The following is a 17,876-nucleotide window of genomic DNA, read 5'->3' on the forward strand; positions in this document are numbered from 1 at the left end:
GCGCATAGCTTCTAGTGTCACCATGATCTTTAGATTAAGTCTGAGCAGAACTCAGGAAATGGTACAGCAATGTGTGCTTTTGTTTTAATGGAAACTCAATCAGTGACCACTGACGCAGGTGAAGCATAGGCCAGAGCCCTGGAATTTGACACTTCTAAGATCCAAAAACTTTCTCAGTACAAGAGAATGATTAGGTCCTGAGAGACTAACCATTGCTATCTAAAATGCTTACAGAGTTGAAACATACACCAACTTTCTGGTTTATCATTTTACAATGGAAAATAATTTCATAAGGTCTGGAAATACTTAAAGTCAGTATGATCATCACATTTTCTTCTCTGCCATCCAACACTACTGGATGTCAAATCAAAATCAGAAACCACTTTATTGATTTACTTCAAGAACTAATGGTCTCAGGAGAGAGAAATATGCAAGAGCCCATCGCATCAGCACACTCCCTCTCTTCATGGCATGGATGTGCCCAAGAGTATGAGGGTGGCTCAGTGAGTGTGGGTACAAAACAAAGGAACTGGGTGCATCAGACTTATTTGGCCTACATGAAAATGCTAGGAGCCACTCTCAGGATTGTCCTTTGAGAAAGGAAACACATAACCCCTTGGCTACAAACTTTACAGTATTTCTCCTCCAGAGATGGACTTCTGATAGAAGACAGAGATGTTTTTAGATGAAGCTAATGTACACTTGCTGTGTAGTGCTTGAATCAATGTGATGGACATCTTTCCTGGTGGTTTTCTTTCTATCTCTGCTTTTATCTCTGACCAAGTCTTTCTCCTGAAAGACATAAGATCTTTTAAGTAGTTTAATGCCGTTCACTTAAGATACTGTAAATCCTTCTGCCTTGTAGCTATTCCATCTTCTACAGATGGACTTCAAAATCTGTTTAGTTTCAAAATCTATTATCTATTAATATGTATAAAATCCATTATTCATGTAATATATAAATTACATATATAATATATAAACTCATTTATTTGTATATAGCAGTTCATGTTTCAAAGGCATTCCATTTTTCTATTTTCCAAATTCTTAAGGAGTACATCAGGGTAGTCCTTAATATTGTCGACCTTATTATTTTCCCCTTTATGAATGAATAAATTTTACCGTAAAGAGGGTTTACGTAGTTTATTTATGATGACACATCTGGTTTGCAATGATAGATTCAAAACCAGCTGTTCCTCCCTCCTAACCTAAATTTTTCTCCACTTTGTTGAACTACTTACTCGCTCGTTTTCCTGGAATCTTTTTCTGTTAGTTTTGCTAAGTTATTTTTGTGATTAACAATTTCCTTTGATGATCTAGCATCTTCAATACTAAGAAAAAAAATGTTTGGGTACAGATACCATGGCATTTCTTTGGTCCCCTTCATAGCAAAACTTAGGGATACTACTTCTCATATTCAACCACCTCTTCCTTATTTCTTATTGTCTCCTCAACTGTCTAAGCAGACGTTCCACTCCAGTGAAACTTACTCATGTCAGGGTCATCAATTACTCTATGTTAGCAAATTCAGTGTTAACTACTCTGATTTGTTTTAATATATTCAGAAAAACTAAATATTTCTTTCATAAAGTAATTCCTGCTCTTGCAGATCACAGTTCCCTAATCCCGGTATTCCTCCTGTTTTGCTGCCTGCTCTTTCTCATACCCTTCTCTGGCATTTTCCCTTTGACTTAACCTTTTACTGTTTTAATGCACCAGGCTCAGTTTCAAGCTTTTTTAATTCCAGCCTCTACGCTCCTCTTAGGTAAACAAATTCAGTCCCATGAATGCATACACCATTTATATGCCCACATTTGTATTTCTAGCTTCACCTTCTCTCCTGCACTCCAGACAGTATATTCAATAGCCAGAGGTCTATCCATCATCTTGTACTTAATACATACCAAATGGACTTTTTAATTTGCTTCCATAGCCATCACTCCCCAAACCCTCACTCCTGTGTCTCCCTTAGTCATTTCCATTCCACTAAATGGCATCACCACCTGCATAATTGCTCAAGTCAAATAGCTACTATGTCATCAGTCACACCTTTCTCTCTCTAGTATACCTAATCCATCAGTATACTAATTCACTCATGTAAAGAATATATCCTGAATCAGACATTGCCCTCAATTTCCACTACCACCTGCTCACTTCTCCACATCCCTACGACTGTCAGAATGATTCCACCAGCCATTATCTCTAGCTTAAGCTCTTGCCACAGCCTCATACCTATCCTCTCTGCTGCACTGCGTAGCCCCTTCAGTCCAATTCTCCTCTCGGCATCTGGAATGACTTTTTAAAAGAAAGCCCAGATCATGCATTTTCCCTCTTCAGTCCTCCCCATTTCCTTCCATTCTCTCTTTTATCACATTTAGTATTAAAAATAATTGTTTAATCCTTGCCTAAAAGATGCTAAATTATCAAATTCTATCTTACCTCCTCTCTGCCTCTCCCAGGACACTTGATTTCACACTGAGTCCACCCACATAATTCAGGATAATCTCATGATCCCTTATTTAATCACATCTGCAAAGTCCCCTTTGCCATGTAAAGTAATGTATTCCAAGGCTCCAGAGATTAGGACATGGACATTTGGGGGAAAGGGTCAGTAGTCAACCCACCACAAATCCCTACATTCCTCTCTTAAGAAAAGATTCCCACACTCAATTATATACCCTTTCATATTGTTCAACATCTACTAACCACACTACTTTGTATTCTGATCACACTCATTCCCCATTGCATCTTTGCATTTTTGTTTGTTTTTGATACCTAGAGGTTTTAATTTTTACATAATTAAATCAATCCTCCCTTGTGCTTTCATTTTATGTGTTGTTATGTTTTTGAAGTATTTGACTCCCATTCCCAATGAACAGAACATCTACAAATATTTTCTTTTAGTTTGTTAAGTTTTTTGTGTTATTACATATAATCAATGATTCACTGGAAACTTATTTTAATATAACAAATGATACAGAGTTCTAATTATGCATTTTGTTGATAGTTAACCATGTACTGTCCAGCATATTACTTAGTTCATCTTTGGTATATTAATAAGATTTCATTATTTACATACTTGGAGGAGTACGTCACTATTTTAGTATGTGTGTGTGAGTGTATTTGTGTGTGCTAGGTATGAATAATGAGCATCAAAAATTGATGTCATTGTTGCATGATCTCTATTTGATTATGTATTCATAGCTGTTTATTTTTCCACACAGATTCATTTCTAAGAATTATTTAAAATAGTACAAGGATAGAAAATAAACACCTGTTTCTTTTATTCTCTCTAATAAGAAATTCAAATTTATGCAAAATATGAGTTACTCATTTGATATTAATCAATACTCAATTGATATTAATATGTCCCTATGTCTGCCTTTGCACAAGTTCTTATACTGAATTTCATTCTTTGCTTTTGCATTAGGACTCATTATTGAAGATAGAGTAGAGCTCTTTAGGGACATACGTGTATATATATATATATATGTTATTGTATTTGCTGCAGATTTCTGCAAACCAAATTATTCCAAGATTTAGTGCCTTAACATGACATTCATTGTCATACAGTCCCTCTGGGTCAGCATTTGGTACAGCTAAGCTGGGTCATTCAGCTTAAGGTCTCTTATTACGGTTGCAGGGAGAGAGACATCAGAGGTGGCAAGTAGCTGAAGGCTCGACTGGGACTGAAGGAGCCACATCCGGGATGAGTCACTCACATGGCTGCAGACAGAAGCCCTGAGTTCTTCGTTCTGTGAGCCCTCCAAGACTGCCTTAGTATTCGCATAGCAGGGCCATCAACTTCCCCTAGGGCTATCGATCCAAGAGAATGGGGATAATAAGGCAGTGAAGTGTCCTTTGTGATGCAGGCTTTGAAGTCACAATCTGTCACTCCTGCTTTATTCTATTAACTAGGAGTTATTAAGTTCACCAACTCATAAAAGGAAGAATAAGGTTTCACCTCTTGAAGAGAAAAGTATCCAAGAATCTGAGAATATATATATATATATTTTATTTTGGTATCATTAATCTACAATTACATGAGCAACATTATGGTTACTAGACTCTCCCCATCAAAAGTTCCCACCACATAACCCATTACAGTCACTGTCCATCAGCACAGTAAGATGCTATAGAATCACTACTTGTCTTCTCTGCATTGTACAGACCTCCCCTTGCCACCCCCCCAACATTAAAAATGTGTGCTAATCATAATGCCCCTTTTTCTCCCTTATCCCTCCCTTCCCACCCACCCTCCCCAGTCCCTTTCCCTTTGGTAACTCTTAGTCCATTCTTGCATTCTGTGAGTCTGCTGCTGTTTTGTTCCTTCAGTTTTTCTTTGTTCTTATATGCCACATATGAGTGAAATCATTTGGTACTTGTCTTTTACTGCCTGGCTTATTTCACTGAGCATAATATCCTCTAGTTCCATCCATGTTGTTGCAAATGTTAGGATCTGTTTGCTTCTTATGGCTGAATAATATTCCATTGTGTATATGTACCACCTCTTCTTTATCCATTCATCTACTGATGGACACTTAGGTTGCTTCCATTTCTTGGCTATGGTAAATAGTGCTGCGATAAGCATAGGGGTGCATATGTCTTTTTCAAACTGGGCTGCTGCATTCTTAGGGTAAATTCCTAGGAATGGAATTCCTGGGTCAAATGGTATTTCTATTTATAGTTTTATGAGGAAATTCCATACTGCTTTCCAGAATGACTGAACTAGTTTACATTCCCACCAGCAGTGTAGGAGGGTTCCCCTTTCTCTACATCCTCGTCAACATTTGTTGTTATTTGTCTTTTGGATGGCAGCCATCCTTACTGGTGTGAAGCGATATCTCATTGTGGTTTTAATTTGCATTTCTCTGATGATTAGCAATGTGGAGGATCTTTCTTGTGCCTGTTGGCCATCTGAACTCTTCTTTAGAGAACTGTCTATTCAGCTCCTCTGCCCATTTTTTAACTGGATTTTTCACTTTTTGTTTGTTGAGGTGCATGAGCTCTTTATATATTTTGGATGTCAACCCTTTATCGGATATGTCATTTATGAATATATTCTCCTAGACTATAGGGTATCTTTTTGTTCTATCAATGGTGTCCTTTGCTGTATGGAAGCTTTTCAGCTTGATATAGCCCCACTTGTTCATTTTTGCTTTTGTTTCCCTTGCCCAGGGAGATATATGAAGAAGTTGCTCATGTTTATGTCCAAGAGATTTTTGCCTATGTTTTTTTCTAAAAGTTTTATGGCTTTATGACTTGTATTCAGGTCTTCGATCATTTCAAATTTACTTTTGTGTATGGGGTTAGACAGTGATCCAGTTTCATTCTCTTACATGTAGCTGTCCCATTTTGCCAACATCAGCTGTTGAAGAGGTTGTAATTTCCCCATTGTATATCCATGGCTCCTTTATCATATATTAATTGACCATATATGTTTGGGTTAATATCTGGACTCTCTATTCTGTTCCACTGGTCTGTGGCTCTGTTCTTGTGCCAGTACCAAATTGTCTTGATTACTGTGGCTTTGTAGTAGAGTTTGAAGTTTGGAAGTGAGATCCCCCCCGCTTTATTCTTCCTTCTCAGGATTGCTTTGGCTATTCAGGGTCTTTTGTGGTTCCATATGAATTTAGAACTATTTGCTCTATCTCATTGAAGAATGTTGTTGGTAATTTGATAGGGATTGCATCGAATCTGTATATTGCTTTGGGCAGGATGGCCATTTTGACAATATTAATTCTTCCTAGCCAAGAGTTTCCATTTTTTAGGTTCCTCTTTAATTTCTCTTAAGAGTGTCTTGTAGTTTTCAGGGTATAAGTCTTTCACTTCCTTGGTTAGGTTTATTCCTCAGTATTTTATTCTTTTTGATGCAATTGTGAATGAAATTGTTTTCCTGATTCCTCCTTCTTCTAGTTAATCGTTAGTGTATAGGAAAGCAACAGATTTCTGTGTATTAATTTTGTATCCTGCAACATTGCTAAATTCAGATATTAGTTATAGTAGTTTTGGAGTGGAGTCTTAGGGTTTTTTGTGTACAATATCATGTCATCTGCACATAGTGACAGTTTGACTTCTTCTTTACCAATTTGGATGCCTTGTGTTTCTTTGTTTTGTCTAATTGCCATGGCCAGGACCTCCAGTACTATGTTGAATAATGGTGGGGAGATTGGGCATCCCTGTCTTGTTTCTGATCTTAGGTGAAAAGCTTTCAGCTTTTTGCTGTTAAGTATGATATTGGCTGTGAGTTTGTCATATATGGCCTTTATTATGTTGAGGTACGTGTTCTCTAAACCCATTTTGTTGAGAGTTTTTATTATGAATGGATGTTGGATTTTGTCTAATGCTTTTTCAGCTTCTATGGAGATGATCATGTGGTTTTTGTCCTTCTTTTTGTTAATGTGGCAGATTATGTTAATAGATTTTTGAATGTTGTACCATCATTGCATCCATGAGATGAATCCCACTTGATCATGGTATATGATCCTCTTGATGTATTTTTGAATTCGGTCTGCTAATATTTTGTTGAGTATTTTTGTGTCTATGTTCATCAGGGATATTGGTCAGTAATTTTCTTTTTTTGTGGAGTCTTTGCCTGGTTTTGGTATTAGAGTAATGCTGCCTTCATAAAATGAGTTTGGAAGTATTCCATCCTCTTCTATTTTTTGGAAAACTTTAAGGAGAATAGGTATTATGTCTTCTCTATATGTCCGATGAAATTCAGCGGTGAATCCATCTGCACGGGATGTTTTTTTCTTGGGTAGTTTTTTGATTACCACTTCAATTTCGTTGCTGGTAATTGGTCTGTTTAGATTTTATGTTTCATCCTGGGTGAGTCTTGGAAGGTTTTATTTTTCTAGGAAGTTGTCCATTTCTTCTAGGTTTTTCAGCTTGTTAGCATATGGATTTTCATAGTATTCTCTAATAATTCTTTGTATTTCTGTGGGGTCCATCATGATTTTTCCTTTCTCATTTCTGATTCTGTTTGTATGTGTAGATTCTCTTTTTCTCTTAATTCTGGCTAGGGCTTATCTATTTTGTTTATTTTCTCAAAGAACCAGCTTTTGGTTTTGATGATTTTTCTATTGTTTTATTATTCTCAATTTTATTTATTTCTTCTCTGATCTTTATTATGTCCTCCTTCTGCTGACTTTGGGCTTCATTTGTTCTTCTTTTTCCAGTTTCAATAATTGTGAATTTAGATTATTCATTTGGGATTGTTCTTCCTTCTTTAAATATGCCTGGATTGCTAAATACTTTACACTTAGAACTGTCTTCGCTCCATCCCATGGAAGTTGGGGCTTTCTGCTACTGTTGTCATTTGTCTCCATATATTGCTTGATCTCTGTTTTAATTTGGTCATTGATCCATTGATTATTTAGGAGCATGTTGTTAAGTCTCCATGTGTTTGTGAGTCTTTTTGCTTTCTTTGTACAATTTATTTCTAGTTTTATGCCTTTGTGGTCTGAGAAGTAGGTTGGTAGAATTTCAATCTTTTTTAATTTACTGAGGCTCTTTTTGTGGCCTAGTATGTGGTCTTTTCTGGAAAATGTTCCATATGCACTTGAGAAGAATGTGTATCCTGCTGCTTTTGGCTGTAGAGTTCTGTAGATGTCTGTTAGGTCCATCTGTTCTAGTGTGTTGTTCAGTGCCTCTGTGTTCTTACTTATTTTCTGTCTCTTTGATCTGTCCTTTGGAGTGAGTGGTGTGTTGAAATCCCCTAAAATGAATGTATTGCATTCTATTTCCTCCTTTAATTCTGTTAGTATTTGTTTCACATATGTTGGTGCTCCTGTATTGGGTCCATATATATTTATAATGGTTATATCCTCTTGTTGGACTGCCCCCTTTATCATTATGTAATGTCCTTCTTTATCACTTGTTTCTTTCTTTCTTTTGAAGTCTATTTTGTCTGATACAAGTACTACAACACCTACTTTTTTTCTCCCTATTGTTTGCATGAAATATCTTTTTCTATCCCTTCACTTTAAGTCTGTGTATGTCTTTGAGTTTGAAGTGAGTCTCTTGTAAGCAGCATATAGATGAGTCTTGCTTTTTTATCAACTCTATTACTCTGTGTCTTTTGATTGGTACATTCAGTCCATTTCCATTTAGCGTGATTATTGATTGGTATGTACATACTGCCACTGTAGGCTTTGGATTCGTGGTTACCAAAGGTTCAAGGGTAGCTTCTTTACTATCTAACCATCCAACTTAACTCTTTTATTAAGCTATTATAAACACCATCTGATGATTCTTTATTTCTCTCTCTTCTTATTCTTTCTCCTCCATACTTTATATGTTAGATGTTTTATTCTCTTTTGTGTTTCCTTTGATTGCTTTTGTGGATAGTTTATTTTGTTTTTTGCCTTTAGTTAGTATTTGGTTGGTCTACTTTCTTTGCTGTGATTTTATTTTCTCTGGTGACATCTATTTAGCCTTAGGAGTGCTTCCATCTAGAGCAGTCCCTTTAAAATATCCTGTAGATGTGTTTTGTGGGAAGCAAACTCCCTCAACCTTTGCTTGCCTGGAAATTGTTTAATCCCTCCTTCAAATTTAAATGATAATCGTGCTGGATACAGTATTCTTGGTTCAAGGTCAAGGCCCTTATGTCTTATTGCATTAAATATATCATGCCATTCTCTTCTGGCCTGTAGGGTTTCTGTTGAGAAGTCTGATGATAGCCTGATGGGTTTTCCTTTGTAGGAGATCTTTCTTCTCTCTCTGGCTGCCTTTAATACTCTGTCCTTGTCTTTGATCTTTGCCATTTTAATTATTATATGTCTTGGTGTTGTCCTCCTTGGGTCCCTTGTGTTGGGAGATCTGTGGACTTCCATGGTCCGAGAGACAGTTTCCTTCCCCAACTTGTGCAAGTTTTCAGCAATGATTCCTTCAAAGACACTTTCTATCCCTTTTTCTCTCTCTTCATCTTCTGGTACCCCTATAATGTGAATATTGTTCTGTTTTGTTGGTCACACAGTTATCTTAATATTCTTTCATTCCTAGAGATTCTTTTATCTCTTCCTGCCTCAGCTTCTCTGTATTCCTGTGCTCTGACTGCTATTCCATTAACAGTCTCTTGTACCTCATCCAGTCTGCTCTTAAGACCTTCTATTGATTGTTTCATTTCTGTTATCTCCCTCCAACTTCATCCCTTAGCTCTTGCATATTTCTCTGCAGGTACATCAGCATGGTTATGACTTTTATTTTGAATTCTTTTTCAGGAAGATTGGTTATATCTATCTCACCAGGCCCTCCCTCTGGGATTGTCTGAGTGATTTTTGACTGGACCAGATTCTTCTGCCTTTTCATGGCAATAGAAATGATCACAGGCAGGTGGCACGTGTGTCAGCTGGGAGAACAAAGTCCCCTCCTGCTTGCTGGTTGCCTTGACCGTCTCTGCTGCCTGTGTCAATTACCCGCACACAGGGAGTAGTCTATGGGATAATTTCCTGAGCTGCCGTTGGAGTGGTGGCCCTCAGGATAGCCTAGGGCCCTGTGGTGGGTTACAGACACGCTGTGTGGGTTCTCCTGTGAGAACATTTCCCCTTCCTGCCTTCCAGACCTTGCTCCGGCTTCTGCTGCCTATGCCAGTTACCTGCACACTGGGAGCAGTCTCTGAGATAATCTCCTGAGCTGCCATGGGTGTGGTGGCCCTTGGGATAGCCTAGCACATTGCAGTGGGTGACAGACATGCTGGGTGTGTTCTCCTGTGAGAACGGTGCCCCTTCGTGCTTTCTGGACCTTGCTCCAGCTTCCTCTGTTTGTACTAGGCAGTTGCATGCCAGTGGCAGCTTTTGGGTCTGTCCCAGTTAGCTGCATGCTGGAAGAAGACTCTGTGTGGTGGCTGTGGGGGGGTCTGTTCTCCAGCTGCTCCACAGCAGTGACAGGTCAACCAGTTTGCTTGCAGCACCAGCTAGGGGGAATGAATGGCATGCTGCCTAACTCAGCGAGGGGCTATAGGGCTGCATTACCCCCCAGGGGATTTTTGCGCCTGAAGTTCTTTAAGATTCCCAGCCTGTTGGGATGAGTGTGCCAGGATGATTTTGTCCAGCTGTTAAGCCCTTGTCCCTTTAAGACTTTTAAAAAGCACCGCTTTTCTTTTGTCCCAGGGGAGCTGGCTGTGGGGACCCACAGTCTCTGTGTCAGACCCTACCTTTCCATTTCTCTAATATCCAGCACACCATACAATGTGTGTCTGTGCTCCCTGTGCAGATTACTAGTACTGGTTATTTAGCAGTCCCATGCTTCCACTCTCTCCTCACTCTGATTCTTTTCCTCCTGCCAGTGACCATTGGTGGCACTGATTTCCATTGTATCCTAGCCTTTGGGTGAGATGTTGAGTTCTCACAGGTGTAGATGTAGCCTGGCTGTTGTACTGTATCTTCTGGTCTCTCTTTTAAGAATAGTTGTATTTGTTGTATTTTCAAAAATACATATGGTTTGAGGAGGAGATTTCCACCGCCATACTCACACCACCATCTTAAGCCCCTCTGAGAATATATTTTAAATGTATTTACTGAATTTGAGAGTTTTTATTTTAATTGAAGTTTTGGCCAATTTAAAAATTAATTATTTTTATTTGTTTTATCTGGTTTGTTTCTTCATTCTCTTCTGCCTGGATGTATTTTTCTCTAGTCTTCTGCCATGAGGACAAGGTATGCTTTAAATTCCTCTTGTGATTTGTATGTTGTTAACCTATTTTTAATTCTAGCGTGATAATTTTTACTTGTTTAGCTGATTGTTTCATTTTATAATCATTGCATCATGATTGATACACAATCTTTTCATTCTGCTCAACATAAAATAATGAAATTTGTTATTTATATTTTGTCCCATTTCTGCTCCTCTCAATTCCTCATTTTTGTTAATTTTACCTGTAGCTTTTTGACATGGTTTATTATTTTTAAATGTTATTTTTTAAACTATCTATTCTTTCCAAACTTAAAATGGTTTTTTGGGTGTTGTTTTTCATTGCTTCATGAATAACTGAGATAACTTGATTATTTTCCTGTTAATGAAATCTTAGCAGGATAGATTCAGTGGTATTTAACATTTTCTTCCAAATCTCCTTAGGCCAATGGGCAAATGTGTATTGGTTAAAACTTAGCCTCTAAGGTTAGTCAGATTTATGGACACATCCCTGCTTCAACACTTAATAGATATTATTTATTTCTCACTTGAGCATGACTGGTTCATGCTTTCTGTGAAGTATTGACTAGTTTTTCCTTTCTCCTTGAATTCCTATATTTACAAAGTCAATTATGATTAGTGCTCTTTTATATTTTATCCTTGGGGTGATAGTTGTTTCTTTATATGTTGGTTTTTACTTACTTAGAATATAATGAACTCTGCCTCTGAAGTTTTCTTCATCTATGTTTTTATCTTTTGTTTCCTATTATTTCTTTTATTGTGATTTACTATAATGTTACCAGATTTTTCTTTAGGAAACACAATTTTATCAATTTTTAATCCCTTGTTCTCTTTTTAGTAACTAATAAATTACTCATACATTTTCTGCCATGCTAGTTTCTATTTTCACTCTCCTCAGGTCATTTTTAATCCCATAGTAACATTTAGTTTGCTTAGATTCTTTTATTATAATTTCTGGCTCTTCTTCTTAATTATTATAATCTCTGCCTTTTTCTTAATCAACTCATGTTCCCTATCATTTTCAGGTCTTACCAACTGTTGTTTTCAGCTTTAATTTCATAAAGTCCATGTCTCACTGCAATTGTTTCTGAGAACAAAAAGTACATGCTGTTTATATAATGAGTGTATTCTCTATAGTAAATTTTCCTCTGGAAATATGACCTTTGTTTGACTCTGAAACATGATTTTTTCTTACTATCAAAACTTTAGTGAATATTTTAATGGGCCAGGTTTAGTTTTCTATTTTTACTCATTCAATTGAAAGGATTTACTCAATTCTACTATTTTCCAAATCCAGGATAGATTAATTTGCTTGATATTCCCTCAAAAAAAGTTATTAAACTCTTTTCCACAATACACTGAACAATAAACTATGAAGATGGCCAAGGAATGAACTAATGGGTCCACTTCTTTTTGCCTTCCTGTTTGGTAAAACCTTTGTGTCTTCTCTATAGCCCACTTCAGTAGTATGAAGATGCTGTTAGTTTAGGGAGAATGTCCACCTCCACACTCCCAGCTGGATGTATTAGCACTTTATCTCCTAGTGTTTCTTTTTTCAAAGCTGTCAGTACCAAGGGGACTGGAAAGTCAAGGAAATGATCCATGCCAGGCACTGCAAAATGGTATCAATAACCATATTTTGTTTTTATATAACTTGATTCCTGATTTCCATTGAAAAATGGATTTGGTCTCTGGGGTCCTCTTTCAGTCAGGTTCTATAAATTTTACTCCTGAAAGAGTACCTTTAAATTTTCAGAGATGTTTCAGAAATTATGAAGACCTTTCTCTCTAAGAAATATGGCAATTATATTAGAACTCATAAAAGAATGGAAATAAACATCTATCCTCAGTACATAACACTCAGGGATGTGCTCAGTCTTCCTTCCATTTTAATTTAATTCTACCTGGAGCAGAGAGGGCTAGAAATCTGGATCTTCTTACTCACTTTGTATGATTTTCTCAAGTTGTTGGTTTGGGGATACATTTAAACAAAGCACAGTCATCCCTTCTTAAATGTATGCCTCCATAAAAGTTATTATACAATTATGACTTCTTCTGTTGTAGGAGCAACTCATTTTTTTTTCTTAGCTTGGTCAGACTCCTCAAAATCAGTCTCCCATTTATTTCTTATATTCATCAACATCTCCCATTTATTTTTCACATTCGTAGTGTCAGTGGGATATAGTGCCCTGCTCTGTATGCTGACATGAACTATGATTTTACATCAAAGCATATATCTAATCACCTGTAGTTCAAAAAATATATGTCAGGTGCATTGGATATCCTACCAGTTTGCCCTAATTTTCAGTCTCCAGAGAATGGATATAATGGAAAATCCAAATACTGCAACTGCTTCCAGCAGTTTTTTGTCTCCATGATTTTCAATTTTATTAGTACAATAACAGCAGAGTTTTATGTAATATTAAATTAAAAATGCACATTTTAAGTATTACTTGATATTACTTTTTCTATATTATTATTTTTTTCTTAAAGACAATTTATTTGCAAACCAAAAAGGTCAAGGAAACTATTATTTTTAATAGAGATTTTCAGTCTTTTGATTAATTTTGTTGATAATTGATGATATATTACAAGTAACTCTCTATAGGCAAAAAACACTAAAATAATCATGTAGAGTTGGATAGAGACATCTAATTCCTTCAAGATTAACATATCTAAAACAGAGTCCATTATTTTTGTGATAAATATCTTCTAGTGATGCCATCTGGAGATTAAAGGTAAAAGGAAGTCATCATTTATCCTAGATCCCTGTTTGCTTTCACTCCTTAGCCCATGATGTCCTGGAGCAATTTTTAAGCCCTCCATTCTTCTCCCATCCCACTGACATCTCTGTAGCCCCTCCAGAATCTGGGCTTCAGTCCTGTATTTTCTAATGTGATGCATCAGGAAGTGAGATTCTAGGGATAAATGGAAGGAAAAAAATAATAAGCCCCAAAATGGAGACCCAAGGAAAGCCAGTCAGTATTTGGCAGCCAGGTAGATATCCCAACAAAGTCTGAGAGAGAGGCTAAGCAAGATGAGCATTTAACGAGCATTCATTAAATTTAATAACAAAGATCTTTCATTGTTGTAGCAGGGACAAAAAACAGTGGTGTCAAATAGAATGAGAATTGAGGAAATAGAGTATGTTTGGTTTCCTTTTATTCTTAAGAAATTTTACTAAAGGTTAAGAGAACTGTGAGATGGATGTCTGGAAAGACATGTGCTGTCCAGAAAGTTTTCTTGCTGGAGTGACCATTGCTGTTGGCGGGCACTGTTAAGACATGGCAGCATGCCAAGGAGATACTGAGGCTTAAGATCTAGATCACAGAGCAGGTAGACTGAAGGGCTGGAATTCCTGAAAAAGCAAAAAGTAGATGGTGTGGTCTTTCGCAGGAAAGCTATTAAAATTGGATGAACGGAGGAAGGATGGTTTCACATGAAAGTCAATGGCTAGAATGTGAGGAAGTTCCACCAATTTTATCTACTCTCACAACTGTAGGTTCAATCATAATGCGAGACTGACAGTAACAGTCTAGATGAATCACAGTTTTAAGAGTGGAATTGATATGAAAGTATCACTATTTGGTATGGAAAAGTCTCTGATTTCCAAATGTAGTCATGATTCCTTGAAACTGAAATTTTTCTTAGGTCATGAAGTAAAATCTATCAATGTTTAAGTACCTCGCCTACCCACAGAATGTTAAGATGCAATTTGGTGTTTCTCTTCCAGGTCAATCTCTGTTTTAATTAGAGAATGCTTCCTGTCCTTTCTGTTTCTTTTGCAATGTTTCACCACACTGATAGCATTTTATTTGCTATGTATGTCTTTTAATTTGGGAAGTATACATACTGATTTTATGACCTTGAGCAAATAATGTAAATTTTCTGTGATTCAGTTTCCTCAGTGGCATGATAAAGAAAATATCAGTATCTCCCTCAGGTGGTTTTGTTGAAAGCAGATTAAATGATTAATACATACATAGTATTAAGATAGCAATAAGTACTCACTATTATTATTAATATATACCTTTACCTTATTCCCAAGTTATAGAGTGATATGTTTAGTTTTATTTTAGTCTATTTTATTTTGGGGTAAAAATAACATGGGGGGGGTCTGAAACAAAATATTATTATTATGTTATTTGTATTTCAAGAATTGTTCTGGTATTTACTTTTTACATAAACCTGTCAACAATTATCTAGGACATTAGTTTTATTGTTTTCACTAATATTTAATATACCAGAACTTCTCACCTTTTAAGTAATATATGTAATTTTTTTTTTACTTTGTCACTTTATTTATTTATTTTAGTCATAACCAGGTTTTAAAAATAATATTCTCAAATCTTCTGCATCCGTGGATGTCTTGCTGCCCTTGTCTAGCCTGGATTAATACTTAGTCCATAGGCACACACCTGATCATCTGATCATCTACATTTGCCTTCTTACAGCACTAAACTATGTTTTCTACCTTTATCTTGCATCTACCTACCACTTCAGCATTTTATTAAAAATAAAAATAATAATAATAATAGGAGAAATGTGGGATCAACATATAAATCAAGTACAAAAATCAAATGAATATTCATATTTGACCTGATGGTTTATAGGTCATATTGCATGATCAAAACCGAAAGTTTCTGTGATGACTGCCCTTGTACTGTTCACCATGTAAGAATTTATTCACTCTGTAAGAATTCGTTCACCATGTAAGAACTTGTTCGTTATGCTTCAGAAGATTGGAGACTGACGAGAATTAGGCTTGAGATGGATTAATGATTGTACATTGAGCATTGACCCCCCTATACTGAATTTTATTGTTGTTAACAACCATTTGATCAATAAATATGAGAGATGCCCTCTCAAAAAAAAAAAAAAAAAAAAAAAAAAAAAATCAAACGAATATTCATATTTGACCTGATTGTTTATAGTTCATAATGCGTGATCAAAACCAAAAGTTTCTGTGATGACTGCCCTTGTACTGTTCACCATGTAACTTATTCACTATGTAAGAATTTGTTCTCCATATAAGAACTTGTTCGTTATGCTTCAGAAAATTGGAGACTGATGAAAATTAGGCTTGGGTTGGATCAATGATTGTGCATTGAGCATTGACTCCCCTATACAGAATTTTATTGTTGTTAACAACCATTTGATCAATAAATATGAGAGACGCTCTCTCAAAAAACAAAAAACAAAAAACAAACAAAAAAAAGTACAGACTTCCAATTGTAAAATAAATAAGTAAATGGGATGTAATGTATAGCATAAGGAATATAGTCAAAATATTGTAACAACTTTGTATGGTGATAGCTGGTAGCTAGAATTATCATGTATATAAATGTTGAATCACTGTGTTGTACACCTGAAACTAATGTAATACTGTGTGTCAACTACCCTTCAATAAAAAAAAATAAAAAAAAAAAAAAAAAAAAAAAAAAAAAAAAAAAAAAAAAAAAAAAGTTGATACAATGTAGTTCAACTTGTATAACATATAACTCCATCTATCTAGAATATAGATATAAGCTGGAAAAATATACTTTAAAGTTATTTTTAGCTCACTCCTTTCTTGTTGTCTTATTGCCTTCTAGGTCTTCAATTCAATATTGAATAAATAGGATAATAATCAAAAAAAAAAAAAAAAAAAAAAAAAAAAAAAAATAATATTCTCAGGAAATGCATGTGGACAATCATACATCGGTGTACATGGCTGTTTGCATGTGTGGGGGTGGTGATACCTGAGTGAACTTCCATGTTCAAGGCCATCTTCCTAATGACATTACATATAATTGGTTTGGATTCATGCAGTGAGAATTTGGAAAGCCTCTGTATTTTATTTGTGAGGAATTGAGAAAGGCAGGACTGGTTATTTTCACCTTACAGCACTGCTGTTTCATCTCAGCATTTGCTCACTTGAGCTGAGGAGTTTGAGATGATTTTTAGTTCAGACCCATGTTCAGTAATGCAATGAATAGGAGCTGTGGGGAAACCCTAGTTTTCATATATTGTATTATTTTTTTTCTCTTTTTTTTTAAAGTAGACATTTGAGAGTATGAGAGATTATGTCCTAGGAAGTAAATTCTAGCCCACTCAGGGAACACAGCAAATCAATAAAACACTAATTTTTTAAGTTTAAAGAAAAACATTTAAGCTAAAAATGTTTAATTTACTCTCTGTCTTATTATTATTAAAATAAAGAAGTATATTTAGGGGGAAGAAATATGTTACCAGTTTAAATACATGTTATAAAGAATAATGCACAGTAGCTTTTCTCCCTTTCGTTGACCAGAGGCTGCAAATGCAACTTCCATGCTCCTATTGCTGCCTGTATCCTCATTAGCTTTGTAAAGAGCTTGCTCTAGATTGTCATTCATTCTGAGTTTAAAAGAGTATGAAACCCCTTAGTGTTATGTCCAACATGATTATGTTTTATGAATGATGATATGTTCTATGCTAAATACCACAACTCTTCTTCCCTGGAGAAGAAAACCAATCTCTTCACAAGAAAGGTAAAAACCTGGCATATATTAAGCAAGATGATGTTACTTGGCAGCCCAGATTTCATTAATACAAATATGAGAGGATCATTAAAAATCTCTCTTGTTCAGAGTATTTAAGCATATTTTAAAGCACTTTTCATCTTAAAATGATACACAGGAGGTTTTCCAAGGCAGTCCCAGAGGACTTGAGTAGGTAGGTTACAGGCGTAGCCTTATTCTCTGGCTGCAATACTGACTGCTTCCCAGGACTTGTAGAGCCAAGAACAGAACGACAGTGTGAGCTCATCAGTTTACTACCTGTGTAACCTCAAATAAGTTACTTAACCTTTCCAAGGCCATTATTTGTCATTAAAAGTAACCAGTGTCACTGTGAAGATTAAACAAGGTACTACTACTTGTGTTGGCAGCATAATTTGATAAATGTTAGTTAATTGCTCCATCTTCTATACCTGATCCCAGCCCAGCTCCACTCTGCACACTCTCAGCCAGTCCTCCTGTCTTGGACTACTATAAGAATCAAGCCAATTTTAGTACACCAGTGAAACCTCTGGCTCGGCCATAATCTAAACTGAATTTCCAATCTGATCCCACATTACCTGTGAAGTATCACGTCCCACTATACATCAGAATGAATTAACCAGCAATTGACACTGCTGCTCATCGATACTAGAAACAGCCATGCCCCCTCCTGGCACTCAGCATTGCTTTCCCTGTTACTGT

At 36.1% G+C, this 17,876-nt stretch overlaps 1 protein-coding gene and 1 long non-coding RNA gene across 3 annotated transcripts in view; both read left to right on the forward strand.

Annotated features, from left to right (window-relative positions):
• LOC140849645 (uncharacterized) overlaps positions 1-4,139 on the forward strand; it is a 38,720-nt gene extending 34,581 nt beyond the window's left edge. Inside the window, exon 3 of the long non-coding RNA XR_012131784.1 lies at positions 3,644-4,139. This is a non-coding gene — a long non-coding RNA (uncharacterized lncRNA). The remainder of the gene's footprint in view (positions 1-3,643) is intronic.
• The window catches only part of LRRTM4 (leucine rich repeat transmembrane neuronal 4), a 694,254-nt gene that overhangs the window by 630,254 nt on the left and 46,124 nt on the right, over positions 1-17,876 (forward strand). The gene's annotated exons all lie outside the window — the stretch shown is intronic.

The sequence above is a fragment of the Manis javanica genome, chromosome 1 (assembly GCF_040802235.1).
Source record: "Manis javanica isolate MJ-LG chromosome 1, MJ_LKY, whole genome shotgun sequence".
NCBI classification, from domain to species: domain Eukaryota; kingdom Metazoa; phylum Chordata; class Mammalia; order Pholidota; family Manidae; genus Manis; species Manis javanica.